The sequence below is a fragment of the Jaculus jaculus genome, chromosome 15 (genome assembly GCF_020740685.1).
Source record: "Jaculus jaculus isolate mJacJac1 chromosome 15, mJacJac1.mat.Y.cur, whole genome shotgun sequence".
NCBI classification, from domain to species: Eukaryota; Metazoa; Chordata; class Mammalia; order Rodentia; family Dipodidae; genus Jaculus; species Jaculus jaculus.
Window position 1 is genome coordinate 51,093,619 of NC_059116.1, and position 21,496 is coordinate 51,115,114.

Here is a 21,496-nt window from a genome sequence, read left to right on the forward strand (position 1 = left end):
ACATGTTTACTCCAAAGAATCAGTATGTTTGTATAAAGATAATCGCTGCACTTCATCATGTGAAATCAGAAAGTCAATAATAGCATTAGCTATACATAAGAATGTGTCGATTAAAAGACAACCAATTGTCTTTTCAGTTGGCTTACTTGTTTCTTTTGGTCCTTAATATTTAATATCATTTCTGATGTCCCAGGTGTTACTCTGGCACTTATTACTTCTCTTGTCCCCAAGATTTCACAGTGTGATTGTCTCAGGGTGTGTATATGTAAAATGTATTGTTATATAGTACAATGATTGTGATAGTATTTACTCATATATATATTCAAAACATAATGTTTGATATTTTCCCATATTACAAACTCTGTTGCAGGTACATAATGAATAACGACTTTTAAACTTAAATGTTATATGCCTTTTTAATATTTAAATAGTCCTCTCTTAAATCCCTCCATTCTTTTTTTTTTTTTTAATTTTTTATTTATTTATTTGAGAGTGACAGACATAGAGAGAAAGACAGATAGAGGGAGAGAGAGAGAATGGGCGCGCCAGGGCTTCCAGCCTCTCCAGACGCGTGCGCCCCCTTGTGCATCTGGCTAACGTGGGACCTGGGGATCCGAGCCTTGAACCGGGGTCCTTAGGCTTCACAGGCAAGCGCTTAACCGCTAAGCCATCTCTCCAGCCCCCCTCCATTCTTTTTGTTTTGCTTTGTTTTTCAAGGTAGGGTTTCACTGTAGTCCAGGTACTCTCAGGGTGGCCTCAAACTCATGGTGATCTTCTTACCTCTGCCTCCTGAGTGTTGGGATTAAAGGTTTGCGCCATCACACAGGGCTTAAATTCCTTCTTTCTTTTTTCTTCAATAACTTAACAAATTGTTTAAAATTTTTAATGAGTTTAGAAAATGGGTGATATTTTTTCATTAAGAGATGTATATTATAGATTGGTCAAGGAAGGAAAAATTCTCATTGAAAAATATTTAATCTAATAATCATTAATAGTCATGGTCAAAGAATTATAGAAAATTATTTGAATTTTCAGTTGATTTTTAAAAATGTATAAAGATTTACTTGTTTAGATGTCATACTATAGGAATTGATTGTAAGAGATCCAGCTAGGTGGGCATCTAGACAAGTGCTAGTGTAACTTACTTCACTGATAAAGATTAAAATGGGCTGAGAAGATGGCTTAACAGTTAAGGTGCTTGCCTGAAAAGCCTAAGGATCCTAGTTCATTTCCCCAGTATCCACATAAAGCTATATGCACAAGGTGGGGCATGCGTCTGGACTTTGTTTATAGTGGCTAGAAGCCCTGACATTCTCACTTTCTCTGTCTCTTTCTCTCTCTCTCTGTTTCTTTTTCACTCTCACACTCTTAAATAAAAATTTAAATTTAATTTAATTTAAAAGATTATAATTTTCCAAGCCCTCACTGTGAAAGCATGTGAGTAGTACTGATATAATTAAGGATGACTTCAGATCAGATGACAGACGGTGCATGCACGTGGATGGGAATTCTTATTTCCTTGTAGAACAAAGTGAAAAGGAGACTGATACCATTCTGACACTTATTTTTTTCCTATTACAAGATTCTGGTAGGAAAATAATAACGAACAGTTTTTCAATGTGAATGAACAGTTATAAAGAAGTAAAACTTGACCTTATAATTTAAATAAAGAATCATCATCTTTGTCTGACATACCCAAGGGTGCACAATTGGAAACTTAGACATCCTCATGTCATTCAAACAGAAATCACTCTAGTGAAACTTGAGACACCTGAGCCTTAAAGCCAGGGGCACATTTAATGACCATGTCCACTACAGACAAAGAAAACTTAATGTGATGGTGACTCTCAGATACTGATTTAACAGAATTTAGAATGACTATTGAAAGAGTTTGTAGGGGATTTTCTAGGTTTAGTTAATTAATATTAGACAAAATCTCTAAATGTGTGTCACATCATCCCATGATTTGGGGTTCTGGGCTGAATAAAAAGGCAAAAAATATACCTTAATACCAGCATGCATCTTGCTCTGCTTTTTGATTACAGAAGCCATGGGACCAGCTTCCTCAAGCTTCTGTCAGCAGGCCTTCCCCATCATGGGCTATGAATTCAAACAGATATAACCCTTTTCCCTCTTAAGTAGCTTATGTCACAGTAATGAGTAAAGTAACTAATATACCTAATAAATGACATATATGGGAAATATTTATTATGTTTAATGTTTAACTGTAAAATAATTGTTTATATTCAGGTGGTGTTTTGACATATACATGTACTCTGGGATGATTAATTTAGAAGAATTAACATATCCATCATTTGTGTGCTTATTTTTTTATAATGAGAACACAAGAGTTCCTTATTAAGAAAGGAATTAAGTCCCTTGTAACAACACGGATGAAGCTTGAGATTGCTATACTTATAAAATTAGCCTGCTACAGATATAAGAAAACAAACACAGGATGGTCTCCTTCAGGTATAAAATATAAGAGTCAAATTGTAAAGAGGAAATGGTGGTTTCCATAGCCTGTGTTAGGTGAAAGTTGAGGAAGAAGGGAAAACTTTCAGTTGGAGAGGAAGAATAAGTTCTGGAGTTCAATTGGACAATATAGGGATGTATAGGGATATTTAGCTAATGAATCACTTATTGTTATTTATTTGTTATTTTTGTGTGTGCATATTCTTTTCTCAAAGGGCAGTGTGCATGTGGAGGTCAGAGGACAACTTCAGCATCAGTCCTCTCCTTCTACCTCATTTGAGGCAGTCTCTTCTTGTTCAGATCATCCACCCTTGCCTTGTCCAGACTAGGTTGTGAGGTTGGAAGACCAGCCCTAAATGTGGTGGGCATCAATCACCCCATGGTCTGGAGAGAGCTTCAAGTGATGCTTCTCTCTCCACCTTTTCTTGCCCTAGATGTGCTAAGGTTACAGATGCTTGTGCTACAGTGCCTGCTTTCCATGGCATCTGGGGATCCAGACTCAAGTACTCTCACTTGTGTGAGAAGAGCTTTGACCACTGAGCCATTTCTCTATCCCACAGCATTTATTTTTAATTAAATAAATTATTAGTAGATAAAAATCAATCAAGGTTTAGAGTCAAAAAAGTCCTGTTTTTTTGTTTTGTTTTGTTTTGTTTTTGTTGTTGTTGTTTTCTAAGGTAGGGTATTGCTATAGCCCAGGCTGACCTGGACTTCATTAGGTAGTCTTAGAGTTTCAGGGACGCCTTGAACTCACCACAATCCTCCAACCTCTGCCTCTTGAGTGCTGAGATCAAAGGTGTGTGGCACTACATCTGGCTTTATTTATTTATTTGTTTGTTTTGGTTAGAGCCATAAGATTTTTAAGTGTAATGTAATCAGTAAAACAATATCCCAGAAATATTTTCAAAAAGCATGTAATTTTCAAGGATATTGGCAATGAAATAATATGAATTGAGTAAAATTTAATATTCCTTTTTATATAAAATACTTTACCCATTCAAAGTTTTTAATTTGTACATGTTAAAAAGGAAAATGATGTTTTTATAGTTTTCTTTACCTGCTTAATTTTGGGAAGCAAAGAATAGAGTTGCTTTTTAGTGCTTCTGGATTTATTCATAATATTGCTCTTATTTCTGCCTTCTTGACTGCTGTGATTCTATTGACTCTGGGTATATTAACTAAAAGATTGAAGCAATAAATTATCATAACTAATAAAATGTTTCTGTAGGCAGTATAAGAGAAAAACTGTTTTTTCATAAGAATACAATTTATACTGACCATATTATTTAGTACTCAGGAGAAAATTGTTCTGTTTGAGTATATATTTTGTAATAGAAGAAAGTAGAGCTGGTTTTGCTCTCTATCCTCATAGCCATCACAATTGCTTATATCTTTTTCATGTCTCTATTTGGTTGAATCATATTTTGTGATTGGTTGGTACACCTCCTTGAGCTTTGAGTACATGGTATCCTTCTGGAATTGTAAAAAATAATTTTTCTGTCAGTCAAAATTTTCACTGGAGGCTTGATCACAGTCAGATTTGAATACCATGGTAGGATGGTGAATTCTTCCAATAGTGGCATTCCTTATCTGTGGGTGATACCAAAAGTCATTTGTACTCAGTGCCTAAATCCAAATAACTTGTTGGGTAATAAAAATGGTAATATTCCAAAGACATAATTTTTTCTGGTCCTTTATTTATTTGAACTTTTCAAAATAAAGATATGTTCTCTTTATCACATGGTTTTCCCAATAATATAGAAAACACAGGAAAAATGCCATGTTTAAGGTAATTAATTGGTTTTGTTTTTACATGGTTTTCCAGAGTTGGCTGCATTTTTTTAAACTATCATTATTAACTCAGGCCTGGGGAGATGGCTCAGCACATAAGGGTGCTTGCAATATAAGCATGAAAACCTAAGAAAGTCCAAGTTTGGTTCCAAGCATCCACTTAAAAATAAATGTCAGATGTGGCTATGCATGTCTGTAACCACAGCCTAGCAAGATGTGGGACAGAAGAAATGCTGAAACTGGATGGTCATTTAACATGATCAAAAACATCAGCTGTAGGTCAGAGAGATCCTGACTCATGGAGTCAGTGCAGAAGAGTGAATGATAGGGAAGGAGAACTGATTAGTCTGATGATGTCCTCTGGCTTCCATATGCATTTGCATGTGGCACATGGATCTGCACACACACTTGCTTACACTAAACATGCACACAGCATATCTTACATCACATCATACACACCCACACCCACTCACAAAGACAATGTCTTAACCATTCACTTGATTTCTTAAGAAGCTGTGATTCTTATCATTACTGCAGCTAAAAGTGTCACACTCAGGGCCAGTAAATACCTCTTTAATCAGACCCTTAAGTCCAATGGGCATGCCTTTAGTAGTTGCTGAGTATTTCTTTGATTTCATGTAGTGCAAATTACTTCAGACTCGCACGTTACCCATCTCAGGTCTGATCTAAGGATCACTGCCTATATAATGGGGAGTAGTTAAAAGGTTACAACATGGGTGTTAATGAGATGTTCTTGTCTACTGGTTTTATTATTGTTTTGAAACATTTTTTTTTTACAGGAGATAAAAGTAAAAAAAAATCACACACTTGTAAACATATAAAATACATAAATATAAATACCTATGTATATACCATTAATTCCTGTATTTCACATATTTATTTGAGAAAGAGAGGCAGATAAAGAGAAAAGTGGCATGTCGAGACTTCTAGCCACTGCAAGTGAACTCCAGACGCATGTACCACCCTGTGAATCTGGCTTTAAGTGGGTACTGGAGAATTAGATCTGGGTCCTTTGGCTTTGCAGGGAAGTGCCTTAATTGCTAAGCCATCTCTCATTTAAGTTTAGGACTACATGATTTCTTTAAAAAAATCTAGCATCTTATTATATGAACTTTTTTCCTCAGCATGATTCCTAGTTTATGATCATCCTGGGCATAATTAAACTAGGATATACCTATTCAATTATTTTATTCCATAATTCACAAACAACTCTCTCCATGTTCAGAAATACCAACATGATGATTACCAACATTACTGCCAAGAATACTATCACTGAAATAACTAAGTTTTTCACAATTCTTCAATTGCATCCAATGCAGCATTGGGATGATAGAGTGTTAAAGTCACCTGAAATAGTCCCTTTTGGGGTGGTTGTACAGGCTGAACACATGTCATACAAAAATTTGAAGTCTGTAATACTACAAACTATGAAACTTATTAAATAAGACATGATGCTACAGGTAGAAAATCCCAGACCTGTTTACTTGGGCATGAAAGATACCCAAACTGAGCCATCAATTAAATTCAGACTTAGCTTCATTTTACTTTCTGTTTTAAGAATTTTTTTATAATTAAAAAAAATTTATTTACTTGAAAGTAGGGAAAGAGAGAAAGGATGGGAAGAAGGAATGGGCAAGCCAAGCCCTCTTACTGTTGCAAACAAACTCCAGAAGCATGTGTGCTTTGCATATCTAGTTTTACATAGGTACTGGGGAATCAAATCTGGGCTGGCAGGTTTTGTATGCATGTGCCTTTAACTGCTGAACCATTTCCCCAGCCTAGAATAGCCAATTTAGTTTCTTAAACTAGAAGATTTATAACAAGTATTTATAACAAATATACTACATCTTAAACAAATGAAGCAACACAAATTTTTTCTCAAGTGTTTTGTTAGCTAAGTATATATTCATCTTTAGACTGACAACCTGGCCAGCAGGCTTTGCAAGCAAGCACCTTTCACCTCTAAGCTATCTTTCCATCCCTGTGACCACCTTTACCATATTAAGCTTTCGACATACCTAATTCAGAATTCTTTCTGCTTTTGTTTCCTCAAAATTTGAGCATAAGTCATGGTAAAATCCACATAAACTTACCCTTCACGAAAATTAATGAGATATGACAGTTTAAAATAATTTTTTAATAACTCCTCTATAGTACTCTTTAAAAGGGACCAATTTGTTTTTAAGGACTATCATAAAATGGTTGTCTCACAGAGAACTATAGTTGATCAAATTGGATTTAAGGATTTTTAAATTCAAATTTTGTCATATAAATGACAGATTTAACCTTCTAAAACCTTATTTTGGGAAATGGGGTTAAATTTTATTTACTCTATTTTATAAGTAAAGTCATAGCTGTCTAGTCCAGTAAGTCATGGAAGTCAAGTAGCTAGAATTTGTTACTGTATTTCTGCAGAAGTTCACTTGCTTAAACAATACTACCATAATATCTTTCAATAAATGTTATGAGTTTAAATGAGCTGCTGTTATGTTCAGTAAATTGTTTTCTGATTCATAGTTTATTCATTGATGAATGTTCAACTAAAAGAAATGTAAAAGTTTGCTTCCTTTTAAATGACTCAATATTTTTGTAAAATAACATGCTGGCTTATAGCAGACAGGGTCTTTAGGATAATTCATCTTTTCACCATCAGCAGCTCATTTTCCACAATGTGGTGGTGCCAACATTCACTTACGAGGAAACTGCTTACTGAGTTTTTACTCTGGTGAGTGTCATGCTAGTTGATGAGGATGGTAGATAAGTCTGTCTCTCTCTCCTCTCAATGAGCTCATCCTACATGGAAAGATCTAACTTAAATGTACAATCATCACATGATTTATGTCACACTAGCCCATGTCCTGAGTGTTACTGGTATAGTTATGCAAAGCAAGGCTTGACACTACACTGGGCAGGAAAAGGAAATAGCTTCAAAAAGATTTTGCTTGCAATTCTAGATGGTGACAATAAACCAGGCTGGCAATGAGTGATATATTTTTCATTTTAGAAGGGCATAGGAGATTCCTAGTTGGAAAATTTATTAAGGCATTTTTCTTTGTGACTCCTTTTCTTTTTTTTTTCTTTTCTTTTTTTAAAATTTATTTAATTGAGAGTGACAGACACAAAGAGAAAGACAGATAGAGGGAAAGAGAGAGAATGGGCACACCAGGGCTTCCAGCCTCTGCAAACGAACTCCAGACGCATGCGCCCCCTTGTGCATCTGGCTAACGTGGGACCTGGGGAACCGAGCCTCGAACCGGGGTCCTTAGGCTTCACAGGCAAGTGCTTAACCACTAAGCCATCTCTCCAGCCCTGTGACTCCTTTTCAACATTAAAATGTTTCAAAACCATTTAAAACTCTTTGTTTATTGATGTTCTTAAAAATGAACCTTGTTTACTCATTAGGATCTCAGAATGATTGTAAAGAAAAGCATTAGTAGAATACGATTTTATTTTATTTTATTTTATTTTTGATTTTTTGAGGTAGGGTTTCACTCTATGATTTTATTTTTAAGGCAAGTAGAATTAATAATAATGTTTCTGTATAACGGACAAAGTCAAGTAACTTGTAGAAAATATTCAGCTAATTTTATCATTTCATACCAGACTGAGCAGACAACACTGGTACAACTTACCTGTAATGGCATGCTGTGGTGGTGGTAAGAAAGATACAATAGGTTTTATGTCTTTTTTCCACCCCATATATTTTATCACAGTGTAAAAAATGTCCTTGTGGAAATTCTAAAATCATAATTACTGTTACCATAAGTATGTGGGTATCTAAAGCCAACATAATTGAGTAATTTGTTAAAACTTATTTCCTGTAACATAATGTTTATTCATATGTTGATTTATGTAAATTCTAAAATTCTATGCAATATAAAATGGACCCAAACATATTGCTATATTGCTAAATTTATTTTGAAGTAATAAATATTTTTGAAACTGTGGTTCTTAAAAAGAGCTGAAGTTCATATATATATATATATATATATATATATATATATATATATATATATGGCTCTGAGTTTCATTTTCCTCATATTAGAGTCTGTCTCTTGCAATTCAAAATTACTTTGATGTTATGCTTATATGAGGAAAATGCTTTGGAATGCCAAGGACTTTTCTCTGCATGTGGTAAAGCCTGTTTGAATCAGGGCACTGAGTTCCTCTTAAACCACAGAAAAAGTAAAATGTGTAAAAACAGAATAGTTTCTCTACCACACACAGGGATTGGGATGCTTCTGAATTGGGGGAAAGCCTAAAGAATACTGTAAAGAAAAAAAAAGCACATTTATATCACCGTGGAATTCTCCTGCTGGCTACCACAATGTCGTGGAGTCTTAGAGAAGGTACAGCAGTAGACATCCTGGGTAGTTTTGAACTATGAACTCTGGAGAGAGGTAACAGTGCAGCTGTCTGAATGACAGAGAGTAGAGGCAGCAATGAGATGATGGTGAGCAACAGAGGGCCATGCCTATCCAAGACTTGTAGACAGATAGGACATTACAGATATCAAGAAACTTCAATATGGGCTGGAGCGATGACTTAGCAGTTGAGCACTTGCCTGTGAAGCCTAAGGACCTTGGTTCAAGGCTCAATTCCCCAGGAGCCATGTTAGACAGATGCGCAAGGGGGCACAGGCATATGGAGTTCGTTTGCAGTGGCTAGAAGCCCTGGCACACCCATTCTCTCTCTATATATATCTGCCTCTTTCTCTCTGTCTGCCACTCTCAAATAAATAAATTAATTAAATATTTTAAACAAAAGAAAGAAACTTCAATATGGCAAAGCAGTATACAGAAGAGAGCAGAGAAGTAAGGACCTCTGGCATCCAAGGGAGCTCCCTTCACTATTTAGAACATCACTAATAAGAGATGGGAGATGACCAACAGGAAAGACCATCAGTTGCTGACTTTTTGTTTTTTTTGCCAGTGCCTATCACTCAGAGAAAACAGAGCAGTATTTAGAGAAGTCAGGGCCACTCAAAACATTGAGAGAGAAGCCTCCCAAAAGCTCAGGCTTGCCATAGGTCAGATATCTCCTTCAAACAGTGAGGAGGACATGCATCTCTGGGGCACCTGGCAAAGAAGAGAGCCATAGTTGAAACTTCATGTCATATTTGAAGCTTATGGAATGATTTAACACAAATATTAGCAAACTACAGACATGGCTCATATCTGGCTCATTACCACATACCACATTGACTCTGAGCTAAGAATGTCCTCTGCATTTTTAAATGGCTATGTGAGAAGACAGGATTAAAAGTATATTTTGAGGCCCATAAAAATTGTAAGAAACTCAAAGCCCAATGTTGAAAACATTTTGTGGAAATACAACAAGGCCATTTTATTTTCATTGTTAACTGCTGTGTTTGTAATACAGGGAGAGAATAAAATGATTGTAACAAAAACTTTGGGGTCACACAATCTAAACTCTTTATTGTCTGGTCCTTTTCAGAATATTTTATCTCAGTCCTTCTGTTGTTTTTAAATTTATTTATTTTTTGAGTGCAAGAGAGAAAGAGAGAGAGGAGTACAGGCATGCCAAGGGCCTCTTGCTGGTGGAAACAAACTCCTTATGCATGTGCCACATTGTGCATCTGACTTTATGTAGGTACTACGGAATTGAACCTAGGCCAGCCAGTTGTATGAGCAAGTGCCTTTAACTGCTGAATCATTTCCCCAGCTCTTGAGTGCTTCTTTGGCTAGAGTATAATCTTGGGGCAGTGTAAAATATAGTTTAAAGAAGGAAATCTACTCAAAAGGAAAGAACTATCTAGATTCCACAGAAAAAAATAATTTAGGACCACGTGACACCATTATTTTGAGAAGCAGAAGCAAGCAAACTCAGATAAGTCACAAGAAACCTTGTCATTTGGTTAGCTTCTCTTTTGGACAGATTAATTTCTGGATAGGGAAATGTATCAGCCATGTTTACATACTTTTGTTTGAGTTTCATGCAACTAATTTCCATAAAAATAAAAATTTCACTCATATAACTAGAGAAACAGAGATAGAGATATAAATGTCATTCTTTTAATTTTTCAGTGTTATTTATCTTAATGGGTAATACAGACTATGTAAAACACATAAAATACTGTATAATCATAAAATAACTTCTATAGTTTGCATGAGTCTGGTACATATAAATATCTTTTGGTTATAAAATATCATTTGGTAAATCAAGGCAAAGCTTTTGTTGAACAACATATAAAATCAATCCTTATGCCGGGCATGGTGGCACACGCCTTTAATCCCAGCACTCGGGAGCAGAGGTAGGAGGATCGCCATGAGTTCAAGGCCACCCTGAGACTACAGAGTTAATTCCAGGTCAGCCTGGACCAGAGTGAGACCCTACCTCGAAAAACCAAAAATAAATAAATAAATAAATAAAATAAAATCAATCCTTTCATGATTTTCATATATTTAGATTGTATATTACAATTTATAAACCATTTCCATATATTCTATTATCATTTTAGCAATATTTTCCATAACATTAAATCTGTACACTAACTGCTATCTAGGTACCACTAATAGAAAGACCTGAAAGAAGAGACTCAATGAAAGTTATTAAAAGGGATTAGTCAAAAAGTAGATGAAGCCAACAGAGATGATTCAAAGCATGTCATTCAAGCAGCAGGGGAAATCAAGTGAAAATTGGAATGAAATGAGTTGATTGTATTTGGCAATTGGAAGTAAAGTGGGAGAGCAGTTAGAGAGAAATTGTGGGGAAGGATGATGCACTGTAAGTCTAATGGAAATTAAGCATTGGAAGCATTCAAAGGTTGAGTTCCTTTTTTGTTTCTAATGCCACATTCATGATTTTGAAATCAGTTTCCACCCTAAGCCCTAAACAGCACAAAGTAGGGAGGGGCTCACAAGGCTTCACTTTTTAGTGAGTATCTGGAGAAGACTGAGGCATTTTCTTCAGGGGTGTAGCCACTGAGAAGCTGCCCATGCTCTTGTAAATAATCCCTCACTTATGCTCCTGTATGTAACCCCAGTTAAATGCATCAAGTAACACAAAACAAAACAAAATGAAACAATAAAAAGTAGATTTGAGGGAAGATTGACTCTCTTCAAAAAGCAGAAGAGGAACTGTAGAAGTGGGATGGGGTAAGAGAAGATGTGAACGGGAGAGTTTGGTCAAAATACATGTTTTAAAAATCAGTGTGAGTTTTATGTTTAACAAAGCTTGAGTCACTCTTAATTTTAGAGACCAAGGACCCATGAAAATAAACTGAAGTATGAACCAGAAGAGTAGATGGATGTTGGGGTGGAAAATGTGGGCTGTATCTCAGTCAGCCTATGGTCAGGGGAAATGAAGCACCCACATAGCTGGCAGCAGAGGTACCATGAACTTATGTGCAGTACAATATGCAGGATCTGATGCTCAGAAGGCTTCAATATTTGGGGTTTCATGCTACCTTGAGATTCTTAACAACTTTCTGCCTTATGTTTTGTAAATGAGGTCCAGTTGGACAGTGAAACCTATACAATACTAACTTCTTATGTCCTCTCCCCTTCTGAGGACAGGCTCTGGTATACTTTCTCTCAAGCTCTGGCCTTCACATAATTGTGGCCTCTGCTCCTACCCTACAAATGCTCTTATTTCAGCCATGGAAGAAATCTAGACAGGCATAAAAAGGTTAGGGGTTGAATGCAGATATACGTTGTGCCTTAGGGATTGTATAGTGACAGCTGTCTTCTGCTGGGCTGCAGTAACATACAAGGAGTTTGGTTTGAAGAATGTCATGTCTGCAATGAATAGTCTATATGATCCATCACTAAGCAGGTCCTTACTGTTTCCTAACACCAGCCTAGTTCAAACTGCTTGTGCACTTCCTCGTAAAGAACACCCCATCTAAATTTAGTACTCTTTTTCTGAAGTTTTTGTCTTATAGGAATAGTTCTGTTGATTTTTATCCTAACTCCTGGCTTTCACTGGCTGCACAGAGGGGGATTCTGATCTGCCATTTTCCTCAGAAATAAGAGAAATGTCTTCAAAAGCCATTTTTGATGCAGGGACAATTTTGAATACTCTTAGAATGAGTGGCAAACCTTGTCCCTCTTTCCTGATGCAGAACAATTTTCACAGATAAAGGGAGCTATGTGCCTTCTGTGTGACTCTGCTTCAACTTGTGCTACCTATTCAGTTTGAGGTGGTTCTGGACTTTTCTGCATAGGTGTCCTTAAACATTTTTCATGCTGAGGGTTTATTTTGAATTTAAAGCCAGTGAACTATCCCAAATCAGTGATTCTTCAGTCAGAGATTTTCTGTTTCCTAGCGAAGAAGTTTGGCTCACAAAAGCTAACACCACACACATGCTGGAAACATAGCAGGTCTTAGACAGCAAGCAACACCTATGCACCTATTTTTTCCTTCTTGGAATAAAAATGTTCTTACATATTTATCAACTTGAAATTTGAATCACTTGAATACAGTTCTCTCCCCCCCCCCATGTGTGTGTGTGCATGCATGTGCGCAGGTGCTAATAGAGCCATGCACATGTGAAAGTGCACATGTTGAGGCGAGAAGGTGAGAGGGCAATTTTTGGGTCAGTCCTTGTCTTTCTAACTTTATGTGGGGTGGGTGCTAGGGCATCAAACCTGGGTGGTTAGGCTTTGCAGGCAAGTGCCTTAACTGCTGATCCATTTCTCCAGCCTCAGGAGATATAATATTTCTTTAAAAAAATTTAGAAGCATTAGACTTTCTCAAAGTTCTAGACTTTATTATTTACTGCTGTCTTATATTACCAAAATCTTAATACAAATATATGATCCTTTAAATTTTTAGGTTAGAAGTCTAAAGTGGGTCTCACTGGGTTAAAATTAAGGCATTAGAAGTATTTTACCTTCTGATACTATTCAAGAAAGTCTATTCCATAGCCAGGTGTGGTGGCTCATGGCTTTAATCCCAGCACTTGGGAGGCAGAGATAGGAGGATCACCATGAGTTCGAGGCCACTTTGAGACTACATAGTGAATTCCAGGTCAGCCTGAGATAGAGTGAAACCTTCCCTTGAAAAAAAAAAAAAGAAAGTTTATTCCTTTGCTAGCTCCTAGAGTCTGTAGCTAATACAGGAACTCATATTTTACTCTTCATCTTCCAAACTCCAATAATGTGCTGAATTTTCATATCAAACCAGATAATTGCTCTGACTCGTCTTTCTGCCTCCTTTCATGTACAACTTATTGCTCTGTGATCACACCGGGTTTTCCAGAATAATACCAGATACTCTTCCAAATTCACCACTAGCCTATTAATAACTTTAATGCCATCTACAAACTTAATTCTTCTTTGTTATAAAAGATAACATGTTCACTGATTCTGGAGATTAGGACATGAACTTAGTTGGGAATCATTATCATGCCTACTAAAAGATGATTTATAAGAAGTACATAAAATAGTAAAATAACAGACATTAAAACCAGGTAAAAATAATGTAAGAAACAAGGTGATAGAAATGGAACTGGAAATTAACACAAAAATGAATGCTAATGAGGTCCTATTTACTTCCTTTGATTTCATTCTAAGCCAGTGACTCTCAAATTATAAATTTAAAACATATTTCTGAATGTTACAATGTTTGCTTGCATTCCTGAGGAAATTAAAAGAATCAAAGCAAGGTCAATCATGTCATCAATAATTATGTCACAGTCCTTGACCCGGTGTATTGCTACATCCCATTTTTGTTAAAGCAATCATAGTTTGGACATTTGATTTCTCAAAAGCCCAGCCACATTGTATATAGAACTACTATGAGTACATGGGTTAGCCCATATTCTGCTATGAATAAAGATACAAATGTCTTGAGTGCTCTTTAAACATCTTTCTTATTCTGTTTTTTTCTTGTTGCACCACTCATCTTACTGAAGCAGGATGAACCCCAGTCTGTACTCTATCACCCCATCTGCTCAGCACAATGCTTTGTTTGGTAAATATTTCAGTGGCAGCAGTATATTCAAATATAGCATAAAGGCTTACATGCTAATGATTATACATCCATGTGATAATAGTGGGTTACAATACACCTAGATCCCAAGCTCTCCATCATCCAATTCCAAGAGAAATACAGATGAGTGTGAATCTAATTTGAAATATAGTAGCCAACATTCTGATTGTGACTACTGTATATCTTGTATATATGATAATATTCTTTTTTTCTTTTTTTATTAATTAGTTTTGTACTCCTCAAATATAGTCAATTTGGTACCATAGGCTTATCCGTGACCTACCCCCTCCCATTGGCCTCTCCTTGTTGAGGTATATGGGTCATGCATTCTGGAGTTAGCCCTCAGTTATGGGTAGGATAAATGTCTGCATATCATGACCCAGCATGTGGCTCTGACGTTCTTTCCGCCCCCTCTTCCTTAAAATTTCCCTGAGCCATGTTGGGTTCATTTTTCGCCTACTTCAGTGATGGGGTGCTGGGGGCCTCTGGGTCTCTGGATCTCTGATTTGGAAGGAGCTGATTTTGCTCTGTGTTGATCTCCTGTGGCCTATGGTGGTATTGTCTAAGGCCATACCACCCTGAATGCACCAATCTCATCTGATAATTTTCTGTGTCTTTTTATATGTATTTTTTTATATATTGATGTGGTTTGCACATTATATGTCCCCCATAAGATGTGTATTTGAACACTTGGTCTCCTGGTGGTGATGGTATTTGGGAAGATTGTGGAACCTCTAGAGCCTTGCTGAAAGATGTGACTCACCAGAGGCAGGCCTTGGGGTCTTTGTGGCTTATATCTACTTATTATTCACTCTCTGCTTTCTTCCTGTAACACATGACTAACTCTGTCCCTGCCATGAAACTTCTCCACACTACAATCTGATAACACTTTCCTTCTATAAGTTCCTTAAATAGCAATGAAAAAGTAATAGAGACAAATATTTTAATTTAATTTTCACATTGAAATGGGAAGTATACATTTTCTTTATAAATTAAAGCAGAGAGATAGGCTTCCTAATGACTACATAGTTGAAAATAGCAGTCTGGGCGGAAGCTGTCTCCTCAGCGCCTGGTGGTCCGCGAGGGTGTGCGTACGGGAAGGATGCGGATTCGCTGGAGACAGTCAGGGAGGACACCCTGAGAAACCACGTGCAGCCGGGGAACCCTGCAGGAGAAGACGACGACGAGGAGGACATGGACCTAGTGGCGGAAGCCGAGGCCGTGGCCACGGGCTTGATGCTGGACTTCCTCTGCCTCTCTCTCTCCCGGGCCTTCCCGACCGCCGCTCTGAGGACTTCTAGCGGACAGCGACAGCGCCGAGGCTATATTATTCATGGGCTATCCAGTCTTACAGTTTCTCAGTCGAGAACTATATACATATGTCAGTTCTTGACAAGAATTGCAGCAGGAAAATCCCTTGATGCGCAGTTTGAAACTGATGAGCTCCTTACTACCCCCTTGGAATCACCCCTGACAATTTGGACCTCAATTGAAAAGGAACATGACAAACTTCATAAAGAAATACAGAATTTAATTAAAATTCAGGCTGTAGCTGTTTGTATGGAAAGTGGCAGTTTTAAGGAAGCAGAAGTATTTTGAAAGAATATTTGGTGACCCAAATTCTCACATGACTTTAGAACGGAAATTACTGACAATAATCTCTCAGAAACATACATTCCACCCCTTCTTTCAACATTTTAGCTATGATTGCATGATGGAGAAAATTAAGACTTATGTGAATTATATACTAGATGAAAAATCATCAACTTTTCTAATGAAGGCAGCAATAAAAGTAGTGGAAAATGGAAAAACAACAACAGTACATGCTAAAGTTAAGCCCAATGGTGGAAATAATGACCTAGGAACTGAAGTTAATTTGGATAAAGAAAAAAGGTCTCACAAGAATCTCTTACTTAAGTTGAAGCATGGAAGCAGGCAACAAGATTTTAATGAGACAGAGAAAAGAGGGGGAACGCTTCAAAATGAAAAGCAGAAGATAAGAGGAATAACCAATCAAAACAAGAGATATATTTCAAATAGTCCAGTAACTGATGGAAAACAGAAACTTAGGAAAAAACAGGCATGGCTTTGGGAAGAGGACAAGAATTTGATATCTGGTGTGAGGAAGTATGGAGAAGGAAGCTGGGCTAAAATACTATCACGTTATAAGTTCAACAACTGAACAAGTGTCATGTTAAAAGACAGATGGAGAACTATGAAGAAACTAAAACTGATTTGCTCAGACAATGAAGACTGAATGTAATTGCCAGAGCTTTATTAAAAAGACTGTAAAATACTTTTGACCACTACATGTTCTTTCAAATTTGGTGGAGATTGATGTGTCTTAAAATTATTATTTGAAGCATTATTTTTCTGTGAAAATTTAATGACAATTTGTGCTATGGTGATAAAGTTACAAGCCATCATTGTACTCAAGAATCTTTATACAATATGAATACATTGAACTTTACTTTCAATACAATTCCATATCCGCTTTTAGCACAAAAGTAAAACCAGATAAGAGAAAATAAGTATTTCTAAGAGGGGAAACATGGATTTTTATTTACTTACTCTGTCTGTAGGCTAACCGTAACCTTATAAGATGCCATGTAAAAGTGAATATTGAGGTTGTCCTTCAATATGAAATAATTACTTGAGTTTTAGCCTAGTATGTTACTTACTGGAACATATGTTAATAGAAATATGAATGTACAGCACAACCTATGAGTTTTACCTTGAATTTTAACCTATGAGTTTTATCTTGATTTTTATTTCAGCAGTGTCATGCCAAGGAAAAAACTTAAATAATACTTAAATAACATAGGACAAAATTTGTACACAAAGCTAGCAAAAATAGCTTAGTGTTTCTCTTAGGAAATTTTATTTTTGAGTTTTAAAGCTTAAGGATGGTTTCAGATAAAACTTCTTTAAAATTTATATAGTGTTCTGATTCTTTAATTTAATATGGTAATGTTGAACATAAACAGTATTGTTTAGATGCTTAAATAGGTATTAACCATAACAAATAATAATAAACAAGGTAAGACATAGCTTCCTAGACAGTTTTGAGTTCACCAACAATTTATTTATTAGAAAATGTAGTCACAAAGGCTAACAATATTCCAGCATTTTGAGTTTTATGGTCTTTATGTAGCAAACAAGTGAAAATGTTTATATATTTATCTAAAATCATATTTTATAATATCTTATTTTCCATCAAAGTTTGGTGCATTTTTTCCTATTCTTACATGTATGCTATCCTGTATATATACAGAAATATGCTTAAAAAAAAAAAAGAAAACAGCAGTCTTGGATTTGAGTCCACCTAGTCTGGTTTTGTGCTATTATGTGCAAAGAAATACTGCTTCTAAAAACATAGAAACAAAACAAACAAATGCATCCATAAATCATAATGAAAATAATATGTCAGGATTTTTAATGAAATTTTCTGCTTTGCATAGCCCAATCTGTTTTACATTTCTACCCAAGTGGAAGGTACATATCAAAATGATACTCTAAATCTTCTTGCCTGAAGTGGTCTCCTTCTCTCCTTCCCCATGCCTTTTCATCAACTTTTTCTAATGCAGATCTTAAAATAAGTATAACATCTTCATTAAACTTTCTTTTCCTCTTATATCCTCTTTACTTAATTATCTGACCGTGTTAAGTGCTTATAAAATGGTCTTCTTGTCCTGGTTAATAGTCCTTGAAATTTGTAATTTATTTCTTTAAAGTATGTATTCCATCAACTTGCAATAGGCGCTAAAGAAAGAATGGTATTGCCCGCAAGTGGTCCCTCGCATCACTCTAGTGCTTCTCACATAGTAGACAATGAATATGCATCGATGGTTCATGAGAACAAAATCTTTGTTTCTGTGTATTTTCAATTAATTTATTTTCCTCCTTCTAAGTAATTTTATATCTTTAACCATATGACTAATGAATTTGATTGAAACATGATTAAAAATTTTTCATTGTCTTTGAAATTCCAGGTTTATTATATCTGCAGACACAAGATGAATGTACTATACAACATGAGAAAGTATCTAAAAGAAAGGATAACATGTTATGATGAATGAATATTTGTGTACAAGAATTAACTAGAACAATTTGAAAAGGTAAAGGTTACATTTTAGAGGGAAGACATTACTGGCAGAGGGAATAGTGTGTGTAAGACAGCACTTGTCTTGCTTAGGAATAGAAAGACACCTGGCCATCTGGAAGATGTTTAGCAAGTTAAGAGTGACTGAAGAAAGAATGGACAGATTAGTGGGGCAACATTTGAGTATCCTTGGTGTAAGTTTTGGCACTGACCAAGAACACACAAACCACTCTGAGGCAAAGGTGAAAGCTTTTTTAAAAACATTATTTTTTTGGATTTTTTACTTAATGATTATTAGAGACAGAGAGGAGAGAGAGAGAGATAGAGGGAGGTAGGGAGGGAAAGAATGGGCATGCCAGGGTCTCTAGCCACTGCAAACAAACTCTAGATGCAAGTACTACCATGTGCATCTGGTTTACATGGGACCTGGAGAATTGAACCTGGGTCCTTAGGCTTTACAGACAAGCACGTTACCTCTAAGCCATCTCTCCAGCCCAAAGGTGAAAGCTTTTATTCAGGAAAATCAAGATCTTCTAGGGCTGACCACAAAAGAGGAGCACAGCTAACCTGAGTCTTCAGGTAGTGGGCTTTATCGAGCTTTTTCAGTTGAGGGAAGCTGTGGAAGGGGAAAAAAAACAAAACAAACAAACAAAAAAAAAAAAAAAACAACTCTTTTTTGGATAGCAAAATTTCTTTAGGGAAGATCATTACACTAACCATTTACATATGATTGTGGTAAAATAGGTAGGGCATGACACCAGAACAGTGACCATGTGACTTATGAGATAAGCAGGCAGGAGACCTTGACCCAGGGCATTTTTAGGCAAGGAAAGGGATAATGACCAGGTGGTTTTTGAAGAATGTGAACACTTCCCCATGCCTCTGTCACCATTCTGCTGACCATGGTGACTCCATCTTAGGATCCTGTCACAGCCTAACACTTGGTGCTGGGGTAGAGATTTGGGGACAGACTTGATTTACTCTGTTTAAAATTATTTCTCTACCAGCTAATGGTGAGTTCATTGAAGGAAAACATTTTCCTGCTAAGTGGGTATAAGAATTATATAATCTTTTTTGATAAATGATTTGGAAAAAATATATCCAGATTCCTTAAAAATCTATAGCTTTTTGTCTATGAATGTGCTTCTTAAATCTTTTGAAAATTATAAAAATAAAAAAGATATAGATTTACCTACAGATATTATGAGAGTTCTTTATAAAAATGAAAAAAATATAATTGTGCATGTTGGCTCTTCACTTCATTCATCTTCTTATATATCTTTCATAGTTCCTCAAAATTTTATGGTGTAAATAGATTAAATTATTATTTTTAATATTTTATTTATTTCTTTATTTGTTAGAGAGGGAGAGGGAGAGAGAAATACAGAAATAGGCAAGAAGAGAAAGAGAGAGAAGGGATGTGCCAGGGCCTCCAGCCACTGCAAACAACCTCCAGATGCTTGTGCACCCTTGTGCTTCTGGCTTACATGGGTTTTGGGGAGTCAAACCTGGGTCCTTTGGCTTTGTAAGCAAATGCCTTAACCACTAAGCAATCCTTCAGCCCATCAATATTTTTATTTTTCAGAGAAATAATTTTATAGAGTGAACATGGATGGGTGAAGCAACATTTTGAAGGTAGTAGAACATTTGAGAAGACCTGGGATTTCATTGTAGGGTATCAGAATTTAAGTTTGGCTCTCACACTGCATCACATTATTGCTTTCCAACCATTGCTAGTCATATATCATGGGATAGAATGTTCTACAAGCACTAAAAGGTAGTTTCTAAGGAGCATGTTATAACTTGGAATTAATGCTAAGAATTCAACAATCAATAAAAATACACCCTGATATGCAGCTGGTTATCTGTGCATTTGGATTTTTAAAATAAATTACATATTGGATTGGTTAGATTACCCATCTGTATTCGTCTATAACTCAATTGAGACTTCCTCCCTAGATCAGAGTTCTCATTGTAACTCCATGGAGCCTCATTAAGGCTGATTTTACTCAACAGTTGTAAAACTAAAATCACAAGGTAAGCTATTGATGAACTGCATAAAAATACAAGTTTGCTTGTGGAGCAGATTTTCCTACATTTTGAAAGACTTGAAGCTGTGGAAGAGATGGAAAGCTGAGAGAACAAGTAGATGGGAGGGAGGCACTAAGATACCTCCATCCTGGGGCAGAAAATCAGAGCCTTCCTTTGCAAACACCAGGGACAAGTAGACACTGAGTCAGGGCCAAATAGCCTTCTGGTTGCTAATTCCTGCAAGACATCACTTATAGCAAGTTTGTGCTTCCTTTCTATTTTCAGATTCTACAGGTAGCTCCCTAATAGAGTTCTGGAAATATGTAAGACTGTGAGTTGTTCAAAGAAGGCAGCAATGGATGGAAAACAGCTGAGATAACAGTCAGAACATGTTTCCTGCTGCAAAGACATCAGAACCAAGGAAAGCAAACAGCAAAATGCCAACCATGCTTGTTTATAGTGATGATAGGTGACTTCTCTTGTATTCTGTAAACTTAAATGTATTTTCAAAGTCAATGATGTACATTTATGATTAGAAAACTGAAAGTAAAAAAAAAATTGTAACCTTCATTGGAAAATGTGGATCATATATGGCAATCCCTTTTCATAGTGGGTGTGGCCATCCGAATACTTGCAATAATAGAACTGGGTTCCTTCTTCGAAGTTCCATCAGCTTGTAGATAAAGAAGGTCAGAGGCCTAGAGTTTTATGATAAAACAAAATGATTTTAGCATTACCACCTGAAATCATGCTCTAAAAAGAGATACTGAAGGGCCTGTCTTCAGATTAAAATGTTAAACTCAAATGTCTTATTTGTTCTCATGCTCTTTTCTGCTGGCCTATATTTTGATTTATTATTTCCTCTTAGTACTTCCTTGCAGTGGAGTTACTCCAAATCCATTTATACTTATTTGTATGACTAACTAAAGAGTGACTCGTTCAGTAGGCATTAGACTCCATAAAAGCAAACACTGTAGTTTTACTTTCTTACCACTGAAAACCCAATTCAGAGACTGTATTTCCACATGCATTTGCATAGCTGTTGATCAATAAACGTTTAATGCATTGGACTGAATGAAGACTCAGACTTCATTATTCATAGGGAAAGGAAGCTTTTCC

General features: G+C 36.2%; 1 pseudogene; it reads left to right on the plus strand.

Moving 5' to 3' along the window:
- Nucleotides 1-16,501, plus strand: part of LOC101607760 — a 63,146-nt pseudogene extending 46,645 nt beyond the window's left edge.
- Nucleotides 16,502-21,496: the final 4,995 nt, after the last annotated feature.